Genomic DNA, 27,086 nt, shown 5'->3' on the forward strand with positions numbered 1-27,086 from the left:
TTCACAGTTTCTTTTGTGGCTGCTCCTATGTACAGACTATTGTACTTGTCAATTTTGGATATTATCAGAGGTTGCTTGACCATACTTGCAGGTCTAGTGTGGCATGCTGTTTCTGATTATATAGAGGTTTAGATGGCAGTGCCAAGATGTGGTGGATGAAGGAAAGATTTGTGTTGACCATTATGCCCAAGTTATGCACTTCAACGATGGGGGTTGGCGGGAGTCCTGCAGAGATGCCCGGACTATGGATATGCCAGTGGTTAGAGTTCTGCTGAATCACATTATTTCTCTTTTTGTGTTGTTCAGGTAGTTTGATGTTATCCACTGCTGAATGGGTCTAATGCCTGCAAGAATGTTGTGTACGTTTAGGTAATTGTCAACCAAGGAGATTAAACATTTGGTGTTGTGAGAGATGTTCATGGGAAGGATGACGTTTTCAATCACGCAGTTAAGTAGTTGCGTGTAGGCATTTAAAAGCCATGCTGTTAAGGACCACCTTTGGGAAATGCCTTAACTTTGAAGGGTGGTTTTCATTTGAAACCAGCCTTGTTTGCTTTGGGCAGGTCTATCAATAAGAACAATGACATATTCAGTGTTTCTAAATGGTCTGATGTCTGAATTATTTCTCGTGGAAGAGTGAATATTGTAACTGTAGTTGGTGTTGCTTCATAATGATGCATTCAAGAATCCAACAATGTTGTCCTTATGGGGAAGGTTAGCAATGGATTTGTAGTTGCAACAGAACATTTAAATGCGGGACAGAATTTTGATACTCTGAAAAAAAAATGATACACTTGCCTATCTGGCCTCCTTCATTGTGTGGATGGACCTTTTGCAAGGGGCCAGATACCAGGTAACATTGTTAAAAATTCTAGAAATGCATTCGCTCTTTTAAAAAATTGATTTGATGCAATACCAGGCGAATCTGCTGATACGTTTTCTTTTCTGCTGATTAGTTCATGGTGGTGTGTCACACGAGTGCTTTTTTTAGAATGAGGCGTATGACCTTTGCTGTCTGCACTCTCCAGAGAGCAATCTGCCTTCAGATCACAACATATTGTACATTACAACATGGGTGTTTGAATATGTACTACCTCACAAGACATTTTAGCTGACACTCAAAACTGTGTTAGACGGGGTCCAGACAAAAATAACACAAACCTGTACAACTTACATGTAGTGTTGCTGTGCCAGGGTTATGCCTTGCTTATCCCAGATTTGTCATACTGTGCTCAGGCTACATGGTGGTGTCACAAAGACTCACATGGAGGACATCTGGGACAAGGAAAACAACTTCTGTTTGAGACAAAGGTAGTGTTAGTGGCCCCGCATGTGACAGGCTAACATTGTTAATTGATGGACTTGTGTAGTATATTCATCGATTCAAACCCCAAAGAGGCTTTTAGGCCTTATGCAGTTTATGATAATTAGTGTTCAGCAATGGCATACCATTTTGTTTGATTTCTTAGTAGATTAACCTTTAGGCCATGGGTTTGAAATCATGCATGTGTTGATGGACACCTTTTCTAAAAACTAGACATTTTATCTCCTGTCCTCATTATGCAGTTGATAGAGATGTTCTAGCAATATGTGGTTTGTCTCTGTGGGATTCCCTCTGTCCTTACCTTAGAGCAAGATTCAGGGTATTGTCTTGTTCGTGGGACTCATTCATTGCCCTGTTAGGTGGTGTTTCTGTCTGTCCTAAATTACCACCCAAAACCGATTGACTTACCAACAATGTTTGCACTCATTCTGCTTTCAAAATAAAAACTTATGGCACACAGTAGATCCATTTGAGGAATTTTCTTACCATATTAGTGACCACACCGCCACAGGGGAATCACCTTTCTTGGCTTCAATCAACCTTCACACTCATATTCTTATATCTGCCTTACCTGGTTAGTTGCATTGTTCTGCATTGTTTTGCATGCATACACAAACGTGATTAACCTTAAATAAATGCCAAGTTCCCTACTGATCACTTATGGAATCCAGGATGGATATTTGAGACAAGGTACATACATTCTCCCATGTGCTACAGGAGACATTATCTAGTTGTCCTCACATTGTTTACATGTTACCAATTCCAAAAAGTGTACACACTTGTGGGTTCTTTGGTTTTGCATAATGGCATGACTCTCTGAATTTCCCAATTTGGCAGTTGTCAGGGCATGCCTGCGACGCTGGGAGGGGAAGAGAAACAATCTGGGGATCAGGAGTTCGAGGAGCTGCATTTCTCCTTGCAGGAGGGAGAGGATTTACCCATTATGGATAATGAATAGGCACTTTGTGCTCTTTGTTGGTGCTCGTTGGCTGCCCCATCTTACAGATCACTACCATTCCTTTGAGATCGACTGATTCATTGTGGGTAGCCTCAGGAGTGGGAGAGGTGTACGAGCTTTCATAGAAAGCTCATCATTGACAAGCAGCACAGATGCATGGGGGAAAGGTCTTGTGTTTATGCTCCTACTGCAGCAGGGAACGGATGCCTCATATGGATGCCCCTAAAGAGGAGTTTGAAGAGCAGCAGCATATGCTCTTCAGGTAAGAGGGAATGGGTGGCTGCAGTAAGCACCCCTTGGGAGGACTTTGGTACAACCCCTGTCTAAATGGAAGACATAGAGGAAGCAGTGGTTCATCTAACAGGACAAGGGTGCTGCTCAGGACGAGGGGGAAATATTTCATGATGGAGGTCTGGGGAGAACTAGCCTGCAAAGGTTCTGCAGAGGTTGTTGGACATAAAGAGGGAGGAGGGGGGAGCAATTAGAGGAGGAGGAAGTGAAGTAGGAGGAGTACTTTTTGCTCATACTGTGACAGGGGGTTTGAGCCATGATAACTAGGACCCCACGGAGCAGTGAGTGCAACTCTCCCAACACAGCCAACAAGGTCATGAATTTCGGCATAGTTTTCTCTGCTGCCAGGCAAGACCTTCATGGGAAGTACAAGGAAAAATGGGAAGGTCAAGAGATCCCAGCGCTTGCAACGTAATTCTAAGACGGCTGTGCGGCTGCGGTCAATTGTTAGTGTGTGAATGCCTTGCCCAGCATCCACAGTGTAAGCAAATTAGAACAAGCATAACAATCGAACTGCACCACACACAAAACATTTCTGCCACAAAGTACAGGTGTACAGTCATTTAATCCATGCCATGAACAGCCTGACACGTGTTTCGAGCATAGCTCTTCCTCTGAGGCTGTTAAAGTACGTAAAACCAACCATATGTAAAATTGCACATGATAGTTAGGGAAAACCATTCAAAATGCATGGGCCAGAAATTGGTGGGCAACAGGTTGTCAGCATAGTGTGTAATCCGCAAATACACAATTAGCAAGCATCAATTGTCATCATTCATGATACAGGTTAAAGAAAATAAAAATGCATATAGCAAAGAGTATTCATGTACCATTCATAAGAAAAACAATACGCAATATTCATATTACCCAGTCAGGGATGTCATCAAGGTAGTACAAAACAAAGAAGGAGAAGAAAATAGAACAAAACCTGCAGTTAGCCAGATTGGTAGGTAGGCAGTCGTGGAATAGGTCTGCACAATAACCATTAGTTATTATTTCGATAGCATATGCCAGAAAGAAATTGCATATTTACCACGTATTCTTCTCCAAATTGAACCACTAGTTGTTAAAAAGAAAATATAAATATGGATCAAGAACCAAGGTAAACCCAGCGCAAGATGGTAAGTGGCACTATTGCAACCCAAAAATATATCACTTACCAATTAGATAAGCGAGTGAGTCAAAACCCGAATCAGAAAGCGTAAGCAGAAGAAAAATGACATATATACGCTAAATTAACGTCCTCTCCACCATCCGGAGACGTATATTTAAAAATTATAAGTCATAATAATATTACCTTAATTAACTTGCAGTTGTAAATTATATCTGTGGGCTGCAGCGATTCCGGAAAGCCGGCATAGTTTCAAAAATTAGATGTCAACACGCCATCAGTCTGTAATTCCAACGTGCAACAATTGTAAAGACAAAATGAGATAAATGGCAATTGCCTAATTAGCTTAAAAGTTATATGATTACCAATTGAAAACACTAAATTTGTTCAGGGATTGTGTGCAGGTTCACGCATCCTGCTTACCTGCCGGTCGGCGAAAAATGAGTCCAAGGGAGAGCACGCTGCCGCGTCTCCAGGACTCTATATCTTAAAGCTGTAGCCTGTTGCTGCAACGCTGACGGCGAACCATTTGCGCCGCCATTTTAGGAGTGTCACGGTGCAGTCGTATTGCACCCAATCCAATGTTAAAAGTAAGTTGGAATAATAAAGCCCAGCTGTTTTATGGAAAATTGAAAAATAATCATAATAATGTTAAGCTATGTATAATAGGCTGCCAGAAAGTATTGGCCAAAGGCGTTATTAGAATAGTTCGCCACACAAAGCCCACATTAGCTCATTTTGGAAACCAGGGGTTGACCGACACATAGACGGATAAGCTGGTTCTCAAGGTCCTGCTAAATTTACTTGGCTGCTCATACTGTGAAAAACTCCACGAGCTCATTTTATTTGTTGCCAAGTAAGCAGCTGTTATGTCTAATTTGTAGCTTTCCCATGCCTATATTTAATTTACTATCAATCATTGTCTGCTTTCCTTGCTAACATTTCTAAGTATACCATCCCAGATGTGCTTTCTTACAGTGAACTGCTGACAAAGAATATTCAACATCAGCATGATTCAGGCCTTTTGGCACCTGCTCCCAAGATGCCATTTTTTATTTGGCATCCATTTTAGAAACGGTTCGTTATTTACTTTTGAGCATAACTCCTTTTCTGTCTAGTTTTCAGATTCCATTTTTACATATTCATGATGTGTGTGTAATACCCGAGGCACCCTTCACGCCCTGAGTCATTTTGACCCCAAAAAAGTATCACCCAACATGCACTCTTTATCTTCAAAAAGCATTATAATTCTGATTTTTGCAATAAAGGGAGGAAAATGTTTTCAGTGGATTTAACTGAGTGTGCAATGTGCTATCATTCTGCAATGAGGAGAGCACTGCTAGCAAAATAATATAATATCTTTTTTGGGGTCAGGATATGCATTAATTGAATGATAGAAAATACTAGGGCGTTCTGTATTCTATTGCTGACCAGTTCTGGCTTATGACTCTGGTTCCCTTCCTGCACCATCCGAGTTCACGTCTGCGCATTTCCTTAGTTCTGGTGTGTCACAGGATTCTGTAAAAATGCTATTGTGTGACATGGCAAATTACCACCAGTAAAATACTGCAATGCCATTGCTTGAATGCAAAAGAATACATTTAGTGCAGCTGCAACAGAGTGTTCCAAACTGTGTGATGATACTAAATAGTAGTAGCAAAACCGAACATGAATATTGTTTGGATAAAAGTACATTACCTTCAGTTTTTTGGGGTTTTTAAACTGAGTGTGTTATCTTTTTGTGAGGAAGCAAAATACTAAATCATAACATTGTTGGGAGTACACAATTAAATTCAGTATCTGCAATGAAATGCGACAGCTTTTTGTGATTCAACAAATAGCAAAATGGGAATCACAGAATTGTTTAGGAGAAGGAGATTACATTCCGTCATCCTAACTGAGTGTGCCACTTCTTTATGAAGAGAGCAATTACTAGTGAACAGAAAATAATTTGATTGTTTGGAGAGAAGTGATTACATTTTGTGGTTGTAACTGTACTAAATTTTTTTGATGAGACGGACTGACAGTAGAAATCATAAAGTACCAGTATTGTTTGAATGTAGATTACGTTCTGTGAATGTAAATAGGTATGCCAATCTTTCTTGATGAACTCAAAAACTAGTAGTAGTGAAAAGATGATCATTAATTTATTTTGATGCAGACACTCATTTAAATAGTAGCACGAGCAAATTCTTCAGTTTGCCCACTTTTTGTGATTAGAGAAGCTTTTTGTTGGAGGTAAATCATCCACCTTGTATTATGGTTGTGCAGTAATCTGGCTGTAAATTGGTGGTCATTTAATTGACCTCGGTTTCTTACCACACCACCAACGTCATAATGAGGCCCAGTATTTTCATCATCATCAGTGTCAAGGAGGTCCCCCCTTCTCACCTGAGTTCAATCGTTGCTGATTTCTTGATCAATGCCTTCTTGCGGCCGGATCAAGTCTTGAATAAGGCTGCTTGAGTCTCTTCCGACTCCAGCGTGCGTTCAAAGTTCTGGGATGCAAAGATCCAGGAATCCAGGAAATTTACAGAGTGTGCTACTGGCACACGAGTCCAGGAATAAAGAAAGGAAGGAAAGGGACTAGGAATGGGGTTGGCTGGAAAGAAGCAAGGAAAACAATACCGCAAGCTATGGAGCACACATCTGGTCGCTACTTCGCAATAGCATTGAGACACGCGGAGCCATGGGAGGCGTGGTCTATTAATAGAACACGCTATGTACAAGGTGTAGAGCAAGGAAGGTGTTTTACAGTGGATGGCCATGTTGGGAGTACAAGGGAGTATAAGCCCTGTTGAGACGAGGACCAAGAAGTCAAAAAGGGGTGTGTTCTGTAGTTCATGACAGCATGCCTCCTCCGAAGACCCGTTCCTCCGGGTTTGCCCGGGTGTATAAGGTGAAATCTTCTGAGCAGTCGAGGGGCCTTGAGATTAGAAAGTGGTTCCCAGGTTCTTTCACTAGGAGGATATCCTTTCCATTCAACCCGGTATTGAAGCTGACCCCGTTTATACCTGGAGTCACATATTCGGGTTACTTCATATTCCTATTGGTTTTAGACCAGCAGAGGAGGAGGTCGGCAGGATTTCCGGGAGGATTGGGTATAGGGTTTTAATAAGGATGTGTGAAATACTGGGTGAATTTTCTTCCAGAAGTCTGGTGGTCTGATCCGGTATGAAACTGGATAGATAATTTCCTTGATGGGAAATGGACCATAGTACCGAGGGGCCAACTTGTTTGGCCGTAGATGTTGGAGTAGTAATTTCGAGGACAACCAGACTTGATCACCTATTGCATAAGAAGGACCTGGTCTTCTTTTGGAATCCGCATAACTCTTAGTCTGTGTTCTGGCCCTCTCTAAGTTTTCTTTGGCCTCCTGGTGTACGTTGATGAGGGTTTCTATCCAGGAGTTGACAGTAGGTACTGGTGTAGGATGAGGGAGAACAGAGGGTAGAACCGATGGTTGGAAACCTTGGCTACAATAAAAGGGAATGGTCTTAAGTGCTGAATGATCGGCAAATTCAGCCACGGGTATCAGGAACGACCAGTCATCCTGAACCTTGGTGGCGAAACATCGAAGATACTGCTCCAGGGTCTGATTAGCACGTTCTGTGGCCCCGTTGGTTTGGGGATGATAACCAGATGAGAGGGTGCATTGGATTCCCAAAATGCGACAGAGATTTTTCCAGAATTGAGAGACGTATTGAGGTCCTCGATCAGATATGATCTTGGACGGAATTCCATGTAAACTGAACATGTGTTCCAGGAAAATTCCAGCAAGCTCATATGAGGATGGTAGCTTACACAGGGGTGTAAAATGAGCCATATGAGTGAACAAGTCTATGGTAACCATGATGGTCGTGTATCCTCGCGAAGGTGGTAATTCCACAATGAAGTCTGTAGCAATGAATTCCCATAGCCTTGTTGGCAGTGTAGGTTGCAGTAGAAGACCCGCCAGTCTCTTGTTATCATGTTTATTTTGACTGCAGATAGTACAAGCTTTGATGTACTGCAGTAAGTTGGTCGTCATTCCAGGCCACCAAAACTGTCTTTGTATGAGATGGAGGGTGTTGGTTATGCCACAATGTCCGGAGTGAAGGGTATCTTGACAGAGGTTTATTATTCTTTGTTGTAATTTCTGTGTAGGAATGACCAGTGCATTGTCCTTGAATAAATATCCTTCCTTAACTCTCAGGTTCCTTGGATTCTTCCTTGAAATATCCTTCCAGAGGTCAGAGGATTGGGTTTGCACTCAAATTTCTTTCAGGAGGTTGACTGCTTGAGCTACAAAGATCGTGTGGGGAAACATCTTAGGATAGGCCCTGTCTTCAGTAGTTGCATAGTCAGGGATCGAGATAAGGCGTCACCAATCAGGTTTTGTGATCCAGGAGCATGAGTGGTTTGGAATTGGTACTGGGCAAAGAAGTAGGCCCAACACGCTGTTCCTGCACTCCAATGACTGTAGAATTTGAAGATTCCGATGGTCCATGCAGACCTAAACTGGATATCTAGCACCCAGAAGTAGATGTCGCCATTCAGGGAAGACTTGGCGGATGGCTAACAGTTCCTTTTCCAGGACGGAGTAATGTGTCTCACTGGGAGTCAGGCTTCGTGAGAGGTAAGCAATGGGGTGTTCCAGTTTATTATCAAGTTCCTGCTTCAAGACCGCTCCTATGGCGTAGTTAGAGGGATCCGTTTCCACTAGGAATGGCCGATTTATGTCGGGTTGGCCAAGATGGGGGCTTGCGTGAACTCTGTCTTTAGACGTTGGAATGCCTTATCTTGTGGTGTAGACCAGATAAGGGGGTGTCTTTCTTCAAGAGGGCAACGATCGGCTGAACGATCTCGGAAAAGGTAGAAATGAACTTCCGGTAGAAGTTGGCAAGCCCCAGGAAGGATTGAACTTGTTTCACGGACGTGGGAGCGGGCCATGCCAGTATGGCCTTTACCTTTTAAGGGTCCATACCAATTCCTTCTGGGCTAAGGATGAAACCTAGGTAGTGAACAGAAGTAATGTGAAACAAGCATGTTTCGGGTTTGGCTAAAAGTTTGTGTTCATCGAGTCATCGTAATACTGCCTTTACATGTTCTTCATGCTTTAGAGGATCCTTGGAAAAGATCAATATGTCATCCAGATAGACAATGACGAAGAGGAATAACATGTCAGAAAACACTCTATCCATAAAACGTTGAAAAACTGCGGGGGTATTAGCTAGTCCAAAGTGCATGACTAGATATTCATAGTGACCAAAGGGTGTTCTAAAGGCTGTTTTCCATTCGTCACCTTCCCGGACACGGATCAAATGATAGGCACCCCGGAGATCCAACTTCGTGAATATTACGGCGCCTCTCACAGCTTCCAGGATATCCGAGATCAGGGGCAGTGGGTACCGATCTTTGAGGGTGCATTGATTTAAGCCACGATAGTCGAGGCAAGGTCTGAGTTCCTTGGTGTCCTTCTTGGGAACAAAGAACAACAAAGCACCCGCTGGAGATTTTGAGGGTCTTATGGTGCCGTTTTCATGGTTGGTATCTAGGTATCCTTGGAGGGCCTTTTTCTCTGGTTCGGAAAGAATGAACATTCTGCCGAAGGGAATCACTGCTGAGGGATCTGTATCTATGGCACAGTCTTCAGGTCTGTGAGGGGGTAAGGCCTGGACTATGGCAGTTGAAAATACATCAGCATATCCCTGATAGGCCTCTGGGACTTGTATGATATTGGAAACCATGAGTGGTGTTTGCTGGTCTCTTAGTGGTTCTTTAAGGGGTGTCGAAGAGGGATCTAGGAATAGATAGTGGGACATACAAAACTCTGAGCCTAGGAATAGTGATCCTGCTGTCCAATTGATATACAGATTGTGCTTCTGTAACCAGGGCATACCCAATACCATGGGGTAATGAGTTGACTTAATGATGTCGAATGTAATCCGCTCTTGGTGATGGTTTATGGAAAGATGGATCTCTTTTGTCTGCAGGCTTATGGGTCCTGAAGTGAGGGGTCTTCCGTCGATTGCTTCCACCGGCTGCATGGTGCTTCGTGTCTCGTACGGAATATTATGACTAACAACCCAGTCTTGATCAATGAAAATTCCCATAGCTCCGCAGTCTACCATGGCCAGAATGGGATAGGTCTTATTCTTGGAGGGCGACAGGAAGGCCTGTAGTATCACCAAATTGTTTTGTCCAGGAGAGTTCAAGGATGGAATTGATGTGGAGCAAACATCGCTCTCCCGAAGCTCTGCTCCATCTAGGATCGGGAGCTGGCATTTCCCGAATGCGGAGGAGGGGCTAGAGGACACTCCCTAACCAAGTGTTTGTCTGAGGCACAATACATGCACAACCCCGTATAAATCCTTCTCATCCTTTCTTGCGGGTTATAGGTCCACGGAAGGCTCCTATCTGCATGGGTTCTGGTTCAGAGATTGAGCCTGGGTTTGTGTCCGTCTTGGTGGTACTCTCAAAGGACAGCTTCAGAGGATTACCTCTGGATTTCTTCTTCTCTGCCTTCCTTTCCTGGATACAGAAATCTATTTGCATGGCAAGGTCCATTAGTGCATGGAATGAGTTTGGGCGAGCCACTCTGGCCAACTCATCCTTAATCTCCTCTTTCAGTCCGCTCCTGAAAACGGTAAAACTCGGCTCAAGGGACCAATCACCTTCCTTGACTAATTGCTTGAATCGGGTAACATAGGTGAGCAAATCCTGGGATCCGTGCTGAAAATCTAACAGGCATTCCTGGGCACTATAGACATGCTCTGGACAGTCAAACATTGACTTAAGGGCTTGTATGAAGCCATCATAGTCATCTAGGAGAGCATCGCCGGAATTAACGAGGGGCGTAGCCCAGGATAAGGCGTTTCCTGAAAGGTGGGAAATTAAGAACCCTACCTTAGCGCTGGGAGTTGAAATGTAGTAGGGCTTAAAAGTAAAGTGGACCAAACATGAATCCAGGAATCCGCAAATGGTTTTTGCCGACCCATCTTATTTGTCCACTATGCCGACAAGCAACACACTTTCTTTTGTGGCAGAATCACAGGATAGAACTAATTGTTGGAGAGCTGCGTTTTCCACCTTTAGATTCTGCACCTCGGTTGATAGCTCTTGCATGCCACGCATCAGGTCCTGGACGGCCGCTTCCATGTCCATATCGAGTTCGGTCGGATGGTGTCTCAAACTGTCAAGGAGTTCCCCCCTTCTCACCTGAGTTCGATCTTTGCTGGATTTCTTGATCGATGCCTTCTTGCAGACGGATCGAGTCTTGAATAAGGCTGCACAAGTCTCTTCTGACTCCAGAGTGCGTTCAAAGTTCAGGGATGCAAAGATCCAGGAATCCGGGAAATTTACAGAGTGCGCTACTAGCACACGAGTCCAGGAATCAAGAAAGGAAGGAAAGGGACTAGGAATGGGGTTGGCTGGAAAGAAGCAAGGAAAACAATACCACGCGCTACGGAGCATATGTCTGGTCGCTACTTCGCAATAACGTTGAGAAGCGCGGAGCCGCAGGAGGCGTGGTCTATTAATCGAACACGCTACATACAAGGTGTAGAGCGAGGAAGGTGTTTCACAGTGGACAGCCATGTTGGGAGTACAAGGGAGTACAAGGGAGTGTAAGCCCTGTTGAGACAAGGACCAGGAAGTCCAAAAGGGGCGTGTTCTGTAGTTCATGACAATCAGGAAGTAAATCATTCTTGTCACCTACATCTCCCTCAGCCACCTTCAATATACAACATGTATTATAATTGTATGGAAAAAGAAGAAAAAGAAGGTCAGGCGCGCACTCTGGTTCCAAGTCATTTAATCCTGATGTAAGTAATAACAGGGTTGAATCCCAACACAGTTCAAAAAATAATAACAGGGCTGAATCCCAGATGCAAATAGTCCCAACAATGTTCAAAAATTACCAGGGTTAAATCCCAACTGCTTCAGTTCCAAAGCACAATAGTTAGTTCTACTCCTCCAAGTACTTTCAAGTCTCAAACTCTCATCAGGGAGGCTGTGTTAGCTGTGTTCCTTTTCAGGTGTTGCTAATTACTTTTTTCAATTTCAGTCTCAAAGGATTCTGGTTATTGTAATTATATGCTTGAGTCAGTTAGCCTGCTCTCCTCACTTAATTATGGATTTTCAATTCAAATGGGTCTATTGTGGCCATTCAGCAGCTCCATTGGTGCCTGTCCACTTGTTTCATTTCACATGAGTAGGCTTTAATGATTCATTATGATAATGGTTCAGTAGGTGGTCTGAATGTGCAACATCCCTTGCGAACCTTGTGAAAATAGCCATAGAAATCCTAAACTGCCCTCTGCCATTGTACAGTAGTATTGAGCCCTTAGTGCCACTGGAGCCATTGTATGTGACCTCAGGTGAAGCCTTGCAGTGCTGATCGGGAACAATTAGTGTTTAATAAAATGAAACAGCACATCATTGAGGAAAACTATTGGAGGACACGTAGCCATGCAGAATACATGCTATGGTGTGCAAGTCTTGTTGTCCAGTTCAAGTCACAAAAAAACATGTTGTCTCATCTTGTGTTCTCTCTTGTTTTTGTTAGCTCTTTGTCCTAATATATTGTACTGTTGTCTGATGTCTCGGTTCGGTTCTCACAATATAAAATGGAAAAATGAATAAAATAATGCAAATAATAATGGACGTTTAGTAGGGCTTGAGGTTGTGGAGCATACAGCTCCTAGTTACTAAATATTGGTAGCTAAAACGTCATCACCAGATGCCATTAGTTTTAGTGTGATGTCAGTTCTGCTCTTAAATGTTGCTCCTGTTCTTTTAGTATCATAGAAGTGAAGATGATGCCCACCTTATATCATAACAGGGAGCTGGCATATGAATGTTTTCGGTTCTTTCCACTATTCGAGGGCTGTTACGAAGAGTATGTTCAGGGACCCCCTCCTTGATGAGTGCCAACATCTGTTCTTGCTTAGCTTACTAGGCAAGTAGGAGATTGGACAACATGAACATTTTCCTGTTCTCCCTGCTGGAGCAAGATACCAACATAAACACATTATCAGTTCTCTCTGCTTCACAAGCCCGGCCAAAATTACATTTGTTCAGAGTGTCCTTGATATGCAATATATGGAATTGCACATTTAAATACACCTCCCTAATATTTCTAAGAGTCTTCTTGATACCAATTTCAGGAAATCCTTCCTACTTTCCTACACAGGTCTCCAGGGAGCCAATGTAGGCCTGACTGCTGGGCCTGTGCTACTTGCTGTGGGTGGGCCTCGTTCTCATAGTACTGTATTTTACATTATGGTGCAGAACAATGTCAATTTCCAAATATCTTGGAAAATGTTTCCTTGACACCACTGGAGTAGGTTCTATGGAGATGGAGTCAGCAGATTCCACAACACTATTACACATGGCCTAATGACACCACACAATATGATTAGACATTGCAGTTATCCTGTATGCATAAGACCCCACTTCTTGTCCTACCACACACTATTCTTGCAGAGATTGTAAACAACTGAACACACCCCTCCCTGTGTATTTCCCCCATCCATACCCAGGAGCAGCCAGTTGTGCAAAATGATGGGTCTACATGTTGCCCCATCAAAGCAACACCTTTGTCAGCATCCTTCAGGAGTCTGACCAAGGTGATGCTGGTGGATCCCTGCGGGAACACTGTGACATCTATATTAATTTCTACCACATTGTGTTCCTGGCCATTGCTTTACACAACCTGACTTCTCCAAGATGTTGTCTACCATTATGTGACATATGTAACACCACATTTCATTCCACAGTCATTCCATAACCCTCAACCATATGAAGTCTGAGGTTATGCCAAAAGACATTCCCCATATTGGTTGGGTCCTTGTCACTTGTATGTGCAGGCTAAGAGAGCAGCTCTTCCTAATCAGACACATGCAGGACTTTATCAACAATCAGATGATCTGCAATAAGGACATGCTCTTCACACACCTTTGTGCTAGATACCCTTGCTCCATCACTAACTTAAATACGTGCTCTGACCTATTGTGGTTTTCTTGGGTTTACCCCTGTCATATAAATGATGCACACACATCGCAACAGCTGTACATTCCCTAGACATCAGGCACAAAAATTCTGCTTTCCCCCACAATCAATACTGCACTACAAGTCCCAGAAAGAAAATAAACAGTTCTAAACAACCATGTATTGAAAACAAGTGGACATTTTTGCATATATACTGATCGTATCCTCGAGTCAGAGGGGGATCCTAGCCAAGAACGCTCATGCAACTGGTGACCGTGCTAGGATAAGTGTCTGCGTGACTATGGCACATGGAGGGACATGCATATTTAAGGAAACAGGGTATATCATCTGGGATATAGTTATAAGATGATTTCCAAAATCCTTTGTCACAATAAAAGGTCAGTCGGGCTCGGGGGTCACGTTCAGTCTTGTAGCATCTTTCTGGAATGTGCCTGACCCAATAGCCGAAGGAGATACTCAAAGACCATGAACTCTCAGCATTAACCATGGTTTTATATAACACAGAAAAAGTGAACACGTTGTTATTTTTGAAGTCTATGTAGAGAGGTTGGAGGGGGTTGCACATGCTGCCACATACAAGCAATCCGTTAGTTGGGTAAAGCTTTCAGTAGTTTAATCTTCTAAGGGAGTGGGCCACGACCAAAATCATTTTAAGTGAGGCTCAAATAGGCATCAGAGAGAAATGCTCTATGATACACAGCCTGGTGGCTGTACATTCTTTTGCCAAGGATGCATATGCCAAAGGTGAATTGCCTTTGCATGCGGCATTGCTTGTTTTTACTAGAGCCTTTAGGGCCTGATTCGGAGAAGTGTTGTAAAATGACACAATCCTATAGGGAAACGTTCTGTGAATCAGGCCCTTAATGTAGTCTACCGACGTTGTCTTCTCTGGAAACTGTGTGAGAGCGGTGTTTCCGATGCGCTTGTTGATGATGGAAGGCCTGCTCGATGGAAAAGAATGACAACAAATGCCAGCCTTAGGACAGGCAAGTGTGTTGGCTCCCTTGCTATTGTATATCTACTTGGCAGACCTTGAGCCTAGAGGCCAAATTCCCACCTCATTAGGAGCGCATCATTTTACTTTTTTAAGCTAATGCAGAACGTAAAGTTGTTTTTGATCGGACACTTATAGTCATTGCAAAGGGCATTGGACACCTCTGACTCTTTTGCAGAGCACAATCGCCTATTAATGAACACAGATACAACACACATGCAGACCTTCTCTTCGAAACAGTTTCTTCAAAACCTAAATATACCAGGTGTTTTTGTAAAAGTAGTGACAGAGATAAAATATCTACGCATGGAACTAGTGGCAGGGAAATCAAATAGAAAGCTGCCAAAGACCAAATGTGTTGGGTTGTTTTCTGTTTATTTTTTTTAAGATTGAATTTCTTTAAAATGCGAAAAACACAATACACATTTTCACAATGTCAAAAATTAGTCCAACCGGTGGCATTGGATATACTATCGAACGATCATCAACACAAAATAGATTCAAACTACAAACATGTAATGCCCACCCTTTTAGCTATGGTTCGCTACACAATACTATTCAATTATTTTCTCAGACAGCCTTAAGACGTATGTTTTCTAAAATTCCGTTTGACCATGCTAGAATCCCTGCAGAAAATAGAGCCCAGAATAGAGATGGATAGGAAGGAACGTCTTTGTCGGCTATGCCAGACTGAACATGTGATGGAAACACTCACACACCTACACAACCATTACAGACAGAATCACCTTATTTGGGAAACGTGTTCACACTTTATAGCAACAAATGCCGTCTGGGCGAGTTGTAAGAGTGGCCAGCAAATCAGTCTCTAACTTGCTCTGGTTCGATTTTGGCTCAATTAACAACCCAGGCGCCATGCAAATATGTACTTAACCATATTATGATTCTTATTAGTTTGAATATTGTATATGATTAATGAGCACATATGTTAATGTACGCATTGAAACGTATTTTAAAACATTTCTACTACTATTTTAACATTGAAAGGATGAAGGTGTAAATGGATACATTTGAACCAAAACGGACCTTAATAAATATATGCAACAGGCAATCAGTTCCCTACATGATATTATTGTTACATATGCAATGTGATGCAATATTAATAGAAAAAACAGGTGTACCTGTGTTTCCATGTTACAATATGGTCATCATTAAAATTTGAAAATGAATGTCTCCCGCTAAGCAGTGCATGGAGTGAGCCATTTACATGGATCCCTATGGAATCTGCTTGCTTTTACTAGGTGTAGAAAATATGTAGATTCCATAGGTAATCAGCAGTGTTGCACATGCCCAAAAATATTATGATGCCATAAAACCAGGTGGTTTTGACAATGGAGTGTAAACGTTAGGGAGAAATCTTTTATTCGCTGCATCCCACACCTGCAACAACTTTATGAACCTGGTGTGCATAAACAGGTGCAAAACCAACGGTATACCTTCGAGGCAATAGTTTGACACCTGTTATTGCACATTGTCACGTCAACAAATTAGCCCATCTAGTAGTGGCACAATGAGTCCTTCAGCAGACCCTACATTGACACTATTTCCTCGGCCATCACATACACATCCTGCACCCACTCCATAACAAATGCACAGGTCTCCCCTGTCTTCTATGGACTGCTAAAAAGGAATGGTACTTGTATGTTGCATGTTGTAGGATATATTGTGGGGTTATACATATCACTTTGTGCTATTTTTTATTATGGTGATAAAGAGTGTTATTTTATGCTGGTAGTATATTGTGGTATTTCATTGGGGTATTTCTACTGTGGTGACTATTTTGAGATTATTACCTAACACTTGTTTTTACCAGAGTCACCCACTATAACAGAATACTGGACTTGATAGACTCTGGATAGATAACTTATATCCTTATATCCCCTTCTCGCAGTATTTTATACACAATGATGCAATATGCCCTTGGGCTGAATTTCAAAATATATTAAACATTCCAGAACCAAATAGTTAGACTCACACACATGCTTCTGAAAACTCAACTGATAAAAAAATCAATGGGCCTCATTATAAGTTTGCCGGTCTGGGAACTACGGTACTGGTAAGCTTGCCGGTACCATAGCTCATGGATGGGCAAACTATGAGTTGTGCTTGAGTGTGCCTTACTGTCGCCAGGTCGCGAGCACACCATATTGGATGCACCGGCAATGTCGTAACGGAGCCGGTGCATCCGGCTTCCCCCTTCCCAATGAGCCTTAGGGGGCTCAAATGGAAATGGGGAACAATTTTTCCCAGCGTCCAGGAATGGGCAAATACTGGGTCCGGCAAGGCCGTAATGACCCGATAATTGCCCATTTCTGGGAGCTGGAAAAAATTAAATACCGGCGGCAGCTGTTCCTGTATTATGAAGCGGTAGCCTAATTACAAGGCTACTGCCAGCCTCGTAATGAGGCTCAATGTATGTTATGTTTTACCACATGTGGTAATGTGAATTACCGCCTGCGGTAAAATAGGCTCACCATCTGTTGGACCTCAGTCTATGTGCTCACAAAACTTCAGACACATAAGAAAAGTACAAACCAAATTTGTTTTTCTCTTTTGTGTATTTATAAGATGATACAGTTCAGAAAGTATCCAAACAGTTGCACTATGGTGTGCCATTTTACAGTGGCTTATACTTCGACATGGATAAAATGCATTTCGTTAGATAACACGCATGCATTAAATGTCTTTTCTAAGAATAAGCTTCACTTACACATTTGTCACTGGCTGCTCAGCGCATAGTCTGAAGTAACCTTGAATGTTTCTCTCACAATCTTTAGCAGTTAGGAGCCTGTCATTTAACAAAAGCTCACTTCATAAATGGGAATCCACGTAGAATATAAATCATGAATTATTTTAAATCTGTAAGTATTTCTCAGGCACACTACACGCACCTCACTGACTGCATAATTACCTACATTTGTTGGTGATATTTCTGTCTCAAATTGGCATGGAAACCCTCCTCAGCCTGCTCGCCTGTTTCACTCTGGAGTCTGTCTGCCTGTCAGATAGCTGCCACCTCATTTTAGCCAGAAGACAACTCTCCCAGCTCTCGAAGCTGTCTGACCCAGATACATCCACTCAAAGCCCTTTTAATAGCTCCCATTGTCACTCAAGAGAACACCACCCCATCTAGATCCACCAATATCACCCAATCTGCTCTGTGTATGAGGACAGGGGGTGGCCAGCTGCATGGTGCCAAGAGAGAACAGATCAGTCATCTCATGTTAGCCAGAGGACAACTCTTCCAGCTCTCGAAGGTGTCTGACCTAGCTACACCCACTCAAAGCCATTTGAATAGCTCCCATTGTCACTCAAGAGAACACCTCCCCTTCTTGATCCACCCATATCACCCAATCTGCTCTGTGTATTTTCCCCATTGTACTTACTGCATTTCTGAAAAATAAATGATACATTAATTTCTCCTCCTCCTGATTCCACAATGCTTCACCTCAGAAGAGTGTAACTTCATATTTGTTTAACTTACTGCACCAACCTCCATTTTACAAAGCACAATACTCCATTTTACAAAGCACCATGCATTTTCCAAAAATGTCCAGGTTATTTTGACATAGACTAATTTGCAATATATGTTATTAAGGGAACATGTTACTGGGGTTGGATTAATTTTCTTAATATGTTGGTATTATTTTTATTGCAAATCATTCAATTGAAATATCCTGAAATAATATGCACTTTTAAGCATCTACTCTGCATTTTTGCGCATTGTGTCTTTTTCATCATGTGCCTTATGCATTGCAATCATGTGCCTTGTGCATTTCTGCATTTCTATCTGAGAGTCACACTACAGCTACATAAGGTACATGTGCACTACCACACTACTATGATAAGCCCCTACCATTCAGATCCTCTGCAATTCAGAGCCCCTACAACTCCTACAATGTGCACAACCACTAAAATGCATGTTTTATGCTATTATATCGAGAAAGGGGTTCACTCAATTACACATCCTGAGCTAAAGAAAGAAAATACTCCTTTACATTCCCCAGATGATATTGGAAATCACATGTACTTTTGGCTGATGACACCACTGGGCAATTCAGTAAACACCAGACAGCACAGCAACAACGTTGACCAATCCCGGAACTGCAAACTCATTTATTGGCAATTTGTGCTACTTTAAAAACAAAAACAAAAACACAATATGGTGTCTGCACAGGACCTGAAGTGTGTTTATGTATTGTTATTGATATTTTATTTCTATCCCGCTCATACACAAGTGTTTCAGAGCACGACAAGGCAGGATAGGGGAACAGAGGAAAACAAAACAACGATCTTACTAGGCCCACTGACATTGAGAATGCTCAAGTGCATGGGTGAGGGGCAGGGGAAAAATGCATTGAAGGGGGAGAAGTGGAAAGTGCGGAGCAAAGGAGAAACAGATAAATAATAATAAATAAATAATACAGGCAACAAACAGTGGTAGTGCAACCAGCAACTGGCAAGTGCTGGGTTTAAGGCAGCTGGCAGAGTAGGTCTGATAAGTGCAGGAAGAAAAAGGGGGGATTGTATGGGTACAGAAAAAGACCCCAGTGCAAGGGCTGGCCCGGAGGCAGTGCGAGAGGGTGGCATGGTGAGCAGTTACCTGGGCCCGGAGGACAGAGGGTGGCCAGGTGCACAGTGCCAAGAGAGAACAGATCAGCAGCGGAGAGGGGGAGCAAAGGCAGAAGTAAAGAGGAAGGTCTTGAGGTGCTTCCGGAACCGGAGATGGTTCTCCTCGAGCTTTTAGAGGCCCCAGCCGAAGACAGAGATCTACCTCGAGCTTGTTCCTTTGAAAAACGACTGACCCGGAGGGAGTTAGAGGTAAAGGAGTGACAAGCTCAAGAGGGGAGGTATTTGCAGAGGGATAACTGAAGGTATTTTGGACCCAGCCCCCAGAAAGCTTTGTAGACAATGCAGAGGGGTTTGATTTCAATCCTTGCATCCACTGGGAGCCAATGGAGAGATTTGTAAGGATATTTGGCGTGTTACAGCACAGAGTACAGCACTACTGCACAGGTAGCATTTTATTATGCAGCACCACTACATGGGTGTGGTGCATTGCTATATCTGTTGCCAGAGGTTGTGCAGATAAGGTCCTGACAACGAGAGTTTCAAACTTCGCTTGTCCGGGGTGAGTTAGGTTCCAAATGAGGAATGAGAATGAATGGGATATGATGAAATGTGTTGGCAGTGTAGGGAGTTAGAAAAAATAATGCATGTTCATGTCTCTCTCTCCGCGTTTAAAAGTGCTGAATACCAAATTCGTTTTTTTTACAATGTGCCTCTTGTTTTCTGTTCTCTTTTATATTTTGTAGGCCCGATGCTGTGATATCATGTGGTAAGATGTAACTATCTTTATAACGGTTATGTAATAATACGTGTAATTTCATGCATCTGTGAATCATTTCTACACAAGAGAATCACAAGGATTTGATGTTTATACTAGAGCAGTCAAACATTTGCTATTCTACCGCTGTAGTTAAAGAAGCAAGCAAGGAAATGTGAATAAATACCTGCAAGGTAGGAAGGTGTGTGTATGTGTTTTGAATGTGCTTTTCTCTGCATGCATTAGAGAGAGCAGTGTCATCAGGACACATAGATTACTGAATGTAAATAAGCCAGTAATACAAGCCACATATGATAGATGGCGTTCTGAATAAACACACTGGGTTCTCTAATAGTATGATAGGTCTGGGGGGTTCTCTACAGGTGACCAAGGTATATTTTGATAGAGAGGAAAGGTTTGTTTAATGATGGGGCTGTAGGATACAAATATATGCCACTATACCACAAAAATAAGGTAATTTTGAAAATATCACAAAGTATGATACCACTAAAATTACCACCGACACAAGCTAGCACTATACTATCACGCAAAATAGGTTAATACTGAACTATCTCTAATGGTAAGGCCATTTTACTGCCAGTTTACCACCAAAATATCACGGTAAGAAAATACTGCCAAATCTTGAATTTGCCCCAATAAGACAAAATGTCCTGGTTTCCCTGGATAGGCAGCTACATTATTTCTGTTTTTGGGGGGGCTAAGGATGTGGATTGGTCTTTTGATGGTGCCCTGTTGATCAGCAAACTCTCCCTGAGATCTGGGTCAGGATCACTCGCCTCCTCCATCAGGTCTTCATTGTACTCATCATTATCATCCTCATCATCAACACTGTCACCTGAGTCCTCTGGTCTCATGTAGGTGAGAGAACAAAGTCAGCTGACAGAGTATGTGACACTCTAGGAATATTTAATCCATGAAGGTCAGATTGGGCTTCGCTATATATTGTGCACTTGATTGTATGTTACTGGAGTAACAGTGGTGCCTCATTATGCAGATGTTATTTTGCAACTGGCAGGGGAGGGGACTTGGGCCCGAGATCAGAGGTCGGCCAGGTAATCCGTTCAGTTCCCGTGCAGTAACCAGTTTTGCTCCAGGATGCAAAAAGCAACTGTTTTTTAAATGGTAGTGGGGTCAGCCATGACCATTGATCTGTTTGCAGATATGGAATCACCCTCTTTACGTGTGCAGGGGGCAAAGCAGAAGTATGTGCAAAATTTAATATGGTATGTGTCTTGGGGTAATACACATGTGTAATGTGACATGTAATATGTGGTTACCGCATGGGTGGGTGCTGTCTTCAGAGTTTGTTCACAGACCATCGGTCTAGTCACTCAAACGTTTCAAATCAAATATTTGCTATTTGCCAGTCATGCATGTGTTGTGAGGGTCCAGGCCCAGCACTGTCAAGGGGGGTGCACATACCAGCTACGTAAGGGATGTGGTGATGTAAACAGTGATGTGGGGCGTGACATAGGGAATGGTGAAGTCACTGCCCAGGGCGCCGGTAGCATAGATATAGCTGTTAAGAAAAGCGTGCGTGAAGTGTGCTTAAGGGTAGAGTATCTGGTGTTATCCGGGTGGAGCATGCCTAGGGGTGAGGGTGGAACAAGTTTTATGGGGTAGTAGGGTAGGGGGGCTATGGAACTGGGGGAGCAATACATGAACAGTGGAGAAGCTTCTTCTGTAGGCCCATGGTGGAAAAACATATGTGAACAGCAATGGTAATTTTTCGAATATTCAGCAGAAACAATGCGCAGCATTATTGCAAGACTGTAGTTTCCCAGGAGAACGCAATCTCATTGAAGACGACCACTGAGCTAGGCTCCTTTGTGTCCAAGGAGAATCGGCAGAGAAATAGAAATCAAAGACAGTTCATTAAAATCCAACCACGGTGTAGTACAGTGTCTTCAGGGCACATTTGGCAGTAAGGCATGAGAAGGGAGCTGGGGAGGAGGGGCTACAGCAAAGGTGCTGGGATTGTGGGGCATGTGACAGGGAGCCAATTAGAGAGGAGATGTTCTGGTGTCTCTGGGGTGCAACTTTGTAATGTGTCCTTGATGATGTCCGTGGGGCACATCACTGGTAGGACTGAGTGAGAATGTCTTGCCCCTAGCCATCTCAAGATGCATTGTCACACAGCAGTTTATCAAGTTGTATATTGAACAGTGCCAACCAATGCTCAACAAGTGTTTTTGACCGACCGGCATAATCACGTAATTGCAGGGTGGTTTGGAAAGTGTCCTGACGTTACCAGAGGTGTTAAGGTGTTTTTGTTCCAAGAAATGTTTTAGCCAATGAGGGTCAAGTATGTTATAGCTTACTATGGGGTCTTATGTAGTTCCACTAATCATCTCTGGTGACCTATCCCAAAAATGTAACTAAAATGTTGTATGGTTATTTTGTAGTGTATAAAAGGTACAGCCACAGTGGGCAGCGTCGAGCTAATTACATTCAGTTTTCTTCCACAGGGCTGTCTGAACCGTAGTTCCCAGCTGTGTGGGTCAAATAAATCTACAAAACCTTTTTGCTTAGTGTGCGCTCCTTTATTGGATTGCTTTTTATTTATTGGAATTACTTTTTGGCGTAGGTCCACTGATTCAAATGCATGAAGTATACTCACATGAAGCCCCAGTCCGGAGTCTTCCGTTTCCCCTCAGAATGCCAGAAAACAATGCCCGTCAGCCCTTCTCCCACAGCCACAGTGCCACAGGTGGTCTGGTACACCTTGTTGTGTTTTGTGATGATCTTACGGACATTCCAATATTGCGCCTGCAAGGGCTTGTGAATATGGGCGACCCAAGAGGTGTTTTTACAATTCTATTGATGTTCTTCACAAGCGTTAACCAGATTTTTGTGTGCCGGTGGAACAGGATTATGTGGCGCTCAAAAACCAATAGACAACTCCTTCATAATTCCCATCACCATCTGAAAATACTGTGCTGACTTGAGTGGTATGTTCTTGTGGGTGCCTGGTATTGTTTGGGAAAGCCAGAGGCATGCTAATCAAGCAGACAGTGGGACACTGGATATGGCCACCAGAGCAGGGGCTTGGACTATGTTCTTTGGTGTTAGTGGGAACAGCTGAGGGTTGGTTTTTGGCAATGCTTGTGCATGCAAGGGAGGAAGGAGGCAGCAGTTGCCGTTAGGTGGTGCCAAGAGCAGAGAGTGGGGAACAGAGATGGAGGATTGAGTTTGTGCAAGGGGAGAATGCACAGCAGCCACGGGGCAGAGATGGCACAGATGAAGTATGAGCCATCAATAAGGTTCAAGGCCAGTCAAAGCGGAGATGGCAGCAGTCAGGGAGGGACAAGGGCAGTCAAAGGAGCTGTGCAGCAGTGAATAAGGGTCAGTAACAATCACAGGAGTTAGCAGTACTGAGAGAGGGGAACAACTAGTAGTCAAAGAGGCTTCCACAGTGGTCAGGGAGGGTCAGGAACTATCAAAGAGGGGATATAAGCAGCGAAGGTGGCCACAGGGGGTCAGGATGCGACAGCAACTGACAGGGGATACAGAGAGGGCATGAGGGAAAGCAACAATCCGGTTTACAGAAGTGGCAGCATCGGACCAGGTGATCTGAAAGAGGCACCGGGAAACAGCAGTCAAGGGGTGTCAAAAAGAAGCTGGAAGTGAGCAGTAGTCAAGAGGGGCAGGAAGGGGATTGGCGGGCATCAGCAGCCAAGTGGACCAGAATAGGTCAAGTGGGTGCAGAGTCAATCAGGGAGCACAGGGGTGTATATCAGAACAGCAATGGGGGGGCACAGGGGCGTATGTCAGAACAGCAATGGGGGCGTAGCAGAAAAGGGGAGCGGCAACATCAATCAGAGGTTCCAGGGTCTAGCATGAGCATATGTAGGGTGAGGACTAAAATGAAATATACTCATTACATTGTCTGAATGTAGAGGCTGGTCTAGAGGTTTTCCTGATGATTGGAGTTGTTTAGGCATTAAAGACTGTGGAATACATGTGAAACAGATAAAAACGTTGTGGTGTCTATCTGCTGTGGCCTGTGTTTTGTAAACCAGAGGGCCCAGAAGCAGACATGACACAACACATTATATCAACATGACATTAACTTAAGGCATAATTGCTACTCTTTTATACCAGATGTGAGTTTCTAGCAAACGCTTTGGAAATCTTCAATGGACATAATGCCGCTAAAATGAGGTATAAATGTCTCGTGTTCAGTGAGGTGGAAAAGGCTGTGGATTGCAGAGCACATTTTCCAGCGTTTGGATAATGTGTCCCAAACACTCACAAACAGTCCCACAGAGGGATTCGAAAAGGAGGAGATCAGGCTTTAAGGAATGTCTTATTTAAAGCAGAGACGAAAAATAAAATATGACAAATAGGAGTTGCATCGTGTAAAGAAAATCTCATTTGCTACACAAGTCCTCCAATCCCCCCCCTTGAAATTTGACCCATCCCCTCTAGCAGATATGAATATCGCTTAGAGAACCAGGAAGTGAGCTGGTTCACTGCACCCCCACTTGAGAGTCTATGACAATGAATAGGCCACAAAATCTCCCAGAGAAAATTAGTGGCACTGATTAGCTTGCTTAAATCCAGCCCTTCTGCTGAACCTATACACTCTTTGCGTGAGAATTCAACCTGTTGCTGAATTTCAATGGATCTTGCAAGTCCACCACATTCTGTTTGGTTCACAAGTTCGGCAGGCAGGAAGTTCGCCCAGCTGTATCGACTATAAAAACAGCATGCCGCTGATGACTAAGGAGAACATGATGATTGTAATGAGCAACTGCTAGATGCAAAGAGTGGCTGCTTCTTTTGATTTGGGGTGCTACAATTGCCGAGTTCAATTAGAGCTTTTTGTTTTTCATAGGGCAATGCACTCATTCAAAGGTGAGCATAAACTGTGATCTAGCGCTGGAAATTCTGCTAAGAAGCTTTTATGCTTCATGCCACCTCCATTACCCTCACTGATGTCCCCGATTCACTCTCTGCCCCATGTTCCTTTCGCTGATCCCTATCCACTTGAATGTTCAGAGTTGCTTCAATCCTTTAGCTATCCAAAATGGAATAAAAAATGAAAGGAGGTGGACCTTCAAATAGGACAGTTATCCAATGATGCTTGTTTGATATCCTTTGATAAATGTATTATATTTTGTTTTTAATACCTATTTTGTCAATGATTGTACGTCATTGAAGCATATTAGTAAAATTCCTCTGTATTCCATTTAATGTTTGAATGTGATCAATGATATAAAATACATAGGCCCTCATTCCGAGTTTGGTGGTAGTCATGGCGCTATTTGCGCCATGACTGCCACCAATAACGGTACCGTGTCCGGTTTGGTGCAATGGGGACTTACCAGTCTAGTCAGACCTTGATGGGTCCCATAAGTCCCCATTCACCAAACCATTCCCCATTCCCATTTGAGCCCCCATAGGGCTCAAATGGGAATGGGGAGGGCGCAAATAACGGGCTGGCGTATGTCAAGCCCGTTTTTTGCTCCCCGGTCCCTTAACGGTTCCCGTTCATAACGCCAGGTCAGACGAGGCGTTAAGGAAGGGACCCGCTAAGGGACCTCGTAGTAAGGTGGTAAGGGATTACCGGCACCGGTCTCCTTACCGGTGCCCGGTATCCCTTACCTCCCTACTCGGAATGAGGGCCATAAACTCAAACCCACTCACCTACAACCTCACATTGCCTTCCTTCATAATCTTTCTCTTTTAACCTGTCAGACTTGGAGTTTTCTTCACTAACTACCTTACACTCCAACAGTTCATCTACCACACTACCACAGCCACTGCATCCAGGATCAACCACCTGAATATAATAATTCTGCCACCTCACTCATCACACAGCCAACACTCCAATCACTATACTCATACTCAATACACTTGACTACTGCTATAGCTTACTCCTTGGTCTACCCTGCTACACGGTCTCCCCCTAAACAAAATCCTTAGCTTCATGTCACAAATCCTCTTCAATCTACCTTGACCCTCCTTGACCTCCACTTATCAAAACCATGCTAGGTGGCTCACCATGCACTACCACTCCCTTTTCACAGTCATACTCCTTGTCGTTAAACCTATCAATGGTCTAGTCACACAACACCTTGTCAACTGCATCTTCCTGTGACATCTTCAAACTCTTTGTGCCACACCATTCCTGTATACTTCCCACTTCATCTTGTTCATTTCGCTGCCCCCCTTCCACTGAAATGTTCTCCCTCTCGCCATCAATGCCAGTTCAACAGTGGAACCTTTTCTAATGCTGACTCAACTCTACTTACTATAAGTGAAAAATGGCTTCTCCTCCGCCTCCCTGCCCCTTCCAAACTGACCCCATAACACTCCTCACACATTTCTCTCAGGAATGTAAACATATCAATATGTATAGTGCTCAAAGACAGATAACACACATGGCCTTGCATGCTTGTGCTATGTATGTTTGTCCCATTGTTATTGTTCCTGGTCTGTGTTTATTTTGTCTCTACCCATCATCACTCCTGAACGCTGAACCACAACTCAGTGCAAAGGCACCCTCTCTAAGGGCTGCCTGCACCACTGGCTATGAAAGCCTATGTATGATATTCCTGTTGTTTTGTGGTTACAGCAAACACAAATGTAAAGATGTTTCCCTTGCTGATGAGGCACTGTCGATGCTAATAAAGTGCAATTTTCCCATAACAGGATTTGATCCAATTTAAATTGAAAATGCTCCTGGTGGAAACACATCATGCAAGCTTCTGCTAAATAAGGGAAGACATCAAGCTGATATTATTTAACAAGGTCAAGTTAACAATTACATTGAGAGAATGCTTTTATACTTGTCCGCGATGAAAGACATCATGATACAGAGCAGGATTAAAAGTACACTTTTTTATTTTGCACAGTTTGCAAAATTCTAAAGTTAGTTCTCCTGAAATAAGTAACACTGTTAAAGTTGAAATTAACATCAGTTCATTAACTTTTGTGGCCCTGTCTGTGCTTTTTGAATCTCGGATGCTATCCATAATACATTTTGTTAAACACCCTTGTGAATTTGCATGTCTACTTCTATTCCAATAGTACAGATTTTCA

The sequence above is a fragment of the Ambystoma mexicanum genome, chromosome 10 (assembly GCF_040938575.1).
Source record: "Ambystoma mexicanum isolate Mex_15411 chromosome 10, UKY_AmexF1_1, whole genome shotgun sequence".
NCBI classification, from domain to species: domain Eukaryota; kingdom Metazoa; phylum Chordata; class Amphibia; order Caudata; family Ambystomatidae; genus Ambystoma; species Ambystoma mexicanum.